This window comes from Arachis ipaensis, chromosome B8, assembly GCF_059453495.1.
Source record: "Arachis ipaensis isolate K30076 ecotype BB chromosome B8, ASM5945349v1, whole genome shotgun sequence".
Taxonomy (NCBI): domain Eukaryota; kingdom Viridiplantae; phylum Streptophyta; class Magnoliopsida; order Fabales; family Fabaceae; genus Arachis; species Arachis ipaensis.
Genome location: NC_142443.1, coordinates 47265164 through 47270297, shown reverse-complemented (window position 1 = coordinate 47270297; position 5134 = coordinate 47265164). Strand labels below are relative to the sequence as shown.

Sequence of the window (5134 nt, the reverse complement as noted above, 5' to 3'; positions counted from 1 at the left end):
CATGCCTGGACCTTTCACTTATGTATTTTCAACGGTAGAGTTTCTACACTCCATAGATTAAGGTGTGGAGCTCTGCTGTTCCTCAAAGATTAATGCAAAGTACTACTGTTTTCCATTCAATTCTTCTTATTTCGCTTCTAAGATATCCATTCGCACTCAAGAATGTGATGAAGGTGATGATTATGTGTGACGCTCATCACCATCTCCCCTATGAACGCGTGCCTGACAAACACCTCTGTTCTACATGAATTAAGCTAGAATGAGTATCTCTTAGATCTCCTAACCAGAATCTTCGTGGCGTAAGCTAGAATGATGGCGGCATTCAAGAGAATCCGGAAGGTCTAAACCTTGTCTGTGGTATTCCGAGTAGGATTCAATGATTGAATGACTGTGACGAGCTCCGAACTCGCGATTGCAGGGCGTTAGTGACAGACGCAAAAGGATAGTAAATCCTATTCCAGCATGATCGAGAACCGACAGGTGAATAGCCGTGCCGTGACAGGGTGCGTGAGCATAGTATTCACTGAGAGGATAAGATGAAGCCATTGACAAGGGTGATGCCTCCAGACGATTAGCCGTGCCGTGACAGGGCATTGGATCATTTTCCCGAGAGATGACCGAAAGTAGCCATTGACAGTGGTGATGTATCACTTAAAGCCAGCCATGGAAAGGAGTAAGACTGATTGGATGAAGATAGCAGGAAAGCAGAGGTTCAGAGGAGCGAAAAGCATCTCCATTCGCTTATCTGGAATTCCTACCAATGATTTACATAAGTATCTATATCCCTTTTATTGTTTATTTGAATCTAATAAAATATCATGTTTAAATCCGCCTGACTGAGATTTACAAGGTGACCATAGCTTGCTTCATACCAACAATCTCCGTGGGATTCGACCCTTACTCACGTAAGGTATTACTTGGACGACCCAGTGCACTTGCTGGTTAGTTGTACGGAGTTGTGTCCACACATAGAGCCACAATGAGGATTCAATACAATTATATATTGTTAATCTCACACAAGTACAAAGAACATGGACATCACAATTTCGTGCACCACCTATATTGGAACTCAATTCTCCTAGGGAGGTGTTGATTTGCTCCCAATAGTTTTGTGGAGGAAAGTGCATTTAAGGCATCTCCGGGATCTCATGGTGATGAGCTTCATACGCCTCTTGAGCTCCATGAATGGGCTCTCTTGCTTGCTCCATCTTTTTCTTAGTGATGGGCTTGTCCTCTTTAATGAGGATATCTCCCTCTATGTCAATCCCAGCCGAATTGCATAGGTGGCAGATGAGGTGAGGAAAGGCTAACCTTGCCATGGTGGAGGACTTGTCAGCCACCTTGTAGAGTTCTTGAGGTATAATCTCATGAACTTCCACCTCTTCTCCAATCATGATGCTATGGATCATGATGGCCCGGTCTATAGTAACTTCAGACCGGTTGCTAGTGGGAATGATTGAGCATTGAATGAACTCCAACCATCCTCTAGCTACAGGCTTGAGGTCCAATCTTCTTAGTTGAACCGGCTTGCCTTTGGAGTCAATCTTCCATCGAGCTCCTTCTACACATATGTCCATAAGGACTTGGTACAACCTTTGATTAAAGTTGACCCTTCTAGTGTAGGGGCGTTCATCTCCTTGCATCATGGGCAAGTTGAATGCCAACCTCACATTCTCCGGACTAAAATCTAAGTATTTCCCCCGAACCATTGTAACATAGTTCTTTGGATCCGGGTTCCTACTTTGATCATGGTTCTTGGTGATCCATGCATTAGCATAGAACTCTTGAACCATTAGGATGCCGACTTGTTGGATGGGATTTGTTAGAACTTCCCAACCTCTTCTTTGAATTTCATGTCGGATCTCCGGATACTCATTTCTTTTGAGTTTGAAAGGGACCTCAGGGATCACCTTCTTCTTGGCCACAACATCATAGAAGTGGTCTTGATGGGCTTTGGAGATGAACCTTTCCATCTCCCATGACTCGGAGGTGGAAGCTTTTATCTTCCCCTTCCCCTTTCTAGAGGATTCTCCGGTCTTAGGTGCCATCAATGGTAATGGAAAAATAAAAAGCTTATGCTTTTACCACACCAAACTTAGAATATTGCTCGCCCTCGAGCAATAAACAAAAGAATAGAAGAAGAAGAAGAAGAAGAAATATGAAGAGGGAGAGGGAGATGTGGTTTCGGCCAAGAGGAGTGTAGAGGGGTGTGTTGTGTGAATTTGATGAAGAATGGAGATCTTTATATAGGGAAGGGAGGGGGGAAAGGTTTCGGCCATATGGGTGGGTTTGGGTGGAAAATTGGTTTTGAATTTTGAAGGTGGATGGAGTTTATGAGGTAGGTTTATGGGGAAGAGTGGATGTATGTGAGTGGTGAAGAGGTGATGGGGAAAAGAGTTTGAGGTGATTGGTGAAGGGTTTTTGGGGAAGAGTGTTTATGGGGTTGTGTGAAAGAGAGTGGTGAGAAGAAGTGAGTGGAGGTAGGTGGGGATCCTGTGGGGTCCACAGATCCTGAGTGGTTCCTGTGGGGTCCACAGATCCTGAGTGGATCCTGTGGGGTACACAGATCCTGAGGTGTTCAAGGATTTACATCCCTGCACCCATTAGGCATGTAAAAATGCCTTTGTACACAACTATGGGCGTTCAGCGCCAGGTTGGTGGCCATTTTGGGCGTTCAACGCCCATTTGTGTGCCATTTCTGGCGTTGAACGCCAGAACCATGCCTGTTCTGGCGTTCAGCGCCCAGAAGCTGCCCATTTTGGGCGTTCAGCGCTAGAACCATGCTCTGTTCTGGCGCTGAACGCCAGACAGATGCTCCTCCAGGGTGTGATTTTTCTTCTGCTGTTTTTGATTCTGTTTTCAATTTTTCTATTTATTTTGTGACTCCACATGATCATGAACATATAAAGACATATAACTAAGAAAAATATAGTTAGATAAATAAAAATTGGGTTGCCTCCCAACAAGCGCTTCTTTAATGTCAATAGCTTGACAGTGGGCTCTCATGGAGCCTTACAGATGTTCAGAGCATTGTTGAAACTCTCCAACACCAAACTTAGAGTTTGGATGTGGGAGTTCAACACCAAACTTAGAGTTTGGTTGTGGCCTCCCAACACCAAACTTAGAGTTTGACTGTGGGGGCTCTGGTTGACTCTGCTTTGAGAGAAGCTTTTTCTGCTTCCTCTCCATGGTTGCAGAGGGAGATCCTTGAGTTTTAAACACAAGGGAGTCCTCATTCCATTGAAGGACTATTTCACCTCTGTCAACATCAATCACAGCTCTTGCTGTGACCAGGAAAGGTCTTCCTAGGATGATGGATTCATCCTCTTCCTTTCCAGTATCCAGGACTATGAAATCAGCAGGGATGTAAAGGCCTTCAACCTTTACTAATACGTCCTCTACTTGTCCATATACCTGTTTTCTTGAATTGTCTGCCATCTCTAATGAGATTTTAGCAGCTTGCACCCCATAGATTCCCAGTTTCTCTATTATAGAGAGGGGCATGAGGTTTATTCCTGAACCAAGGTCACACAGAGCCTTAAAGATCATGGTGCCTATGGTACAAGGTATTATGAACTTTCCAGGATCCTGTCTCTTCTGAGGCAATGTCAGTTGATCCAGATCACTTAGTTCATTGATGAACAAGGGAGGTTCAACTTCCCAAGTATCAATGCCAAATAATTTGGCATTCAGCTTCATAATTGCACCAAGAAACTTGGCAGTTTGCTCTTCAGTAACATCCTCATTCTCTTCAGAAGAGGAATACTCATCTGAGCTCATGAAGGGCATAAGGGGGCTTAATGGAATCTCTATGGTCTCTAGATGAACCTCAGAGTCCTTTGGTTCCTCAGAGGGAAGCTCCTTATTGATCACTGGACGTCCCAGGAGGTCTTCCTCCTTGGGATTCACGTCCTCTCCTCTTCTCATAGGTTCGGCCATGATGCTTATGTCAATGGCCTTGCACTCTCCCTTTGCATTCTCTTCTGTATTGCTTGGGAGAGTACTAGGAGGGATTTCAGTGATCCTTTTACTCAGCTGGCCCACTTGTGCTTCTAGATTTCTAATGGAAGACCTTATTTCATTCATGAAACTTACAGTGGCCTTAGATAGATAAGAGACTAAATTTGCTAAATTAGAAGTATTTTATTCAGAGTTCTCTGTCTGTTGCTGAGTGGATGATGGAAAAGGCTTGCTATTGCTAAACCTGTTTCTTCCACCATTATTAAAGCCTTGTTGAGGCTTTTGATCCTTCCATGAGAAATTTGGATGATTTCTCCATGATGAGTTATAGGTGTTTCCATAAGGTTCACCTAAGTAATTTACCTCTGCTATTGCAGGGTTCTCAGGATCATAAGCTTCTTCTTCATAAGAAGCCTCTTGAGTACTGTTGGATGTAGCTTGCATTCCATGCAGACTCTGAGAGATCATATTGACTTGCTGAGTCAATATTTTATTCTGAGCCAATATGGCATTCAGAGTATCAATTTTAAGAACTCCCTTCTTCATAGGCGTCCCATTACACACAGGATTCCTTTCAGAAGTGTACATGAACTGGTTATTAGCAACCATGTCAATGAGTTCTTGAGCTTCTGCAGGCGTTTTCTTTAGGTGAATGGATCCACCTGCAGAAGTGTCCAGTGACATCTTTGATAGCTCAGATAAACCATCATAGAATATATCCAGGATGGTCCATTCTGAAAGCATGTCAGAAGGACACTTTTTGGTCAACTGTTTGTATCTTTCCCAAGCTTCATAGAGGGATTCACCTTCTTTCTGTCTGAAGGTTTGAACATCAGCTCTAAGCTTGCTCAGCTTTTGAGGAGGAAAGTACTTGGCTAAGAAAGCCGTGACCAGCTTATCCCAAGAGTTCAGGCTGTCTTTGGGTTGAGAATCCAACCATAATCTAGCTCTGTCTCTTACAGCAAAAGGGAAAAGCATGAGCCTGTAGACTTCAGGATCTACTCCATTAGTCATAATAGTATCACATATCTGCAAGAATTCAGTTAAGAACTGAAAAGGATCTTCAGATGGAAGTCCATGAAACTTGCAGTTCTGCTGCATCAGAGAAACTAATTGAGGTTTCAGCTCAAAGTTGTTTGCTCCAATGGCAGGAATGGAGATGCTTCTTCCATGT

The 5134-nt window shown here is 43.6% G+C and overlaps 1 non-coding gene across 1 annotated transcript; it reads left to right on the top strand.

Moving 5' to 3' along the window:
• Window positions 1–4698: 4698 nt before the first annotated feature.
• On the top strand, window positions 4699–4806 carry LOC148547956 (small nucleolar RNA R71). The gene has a single exon (XR_015897413.1). It is a non-coding gene; the product is annotated as a small nucleolar RNA R71 (small nucleolar RNA).
• The last annotated feature ends 328 nt before the right edge of the window (window positions 4807–5134 follow it).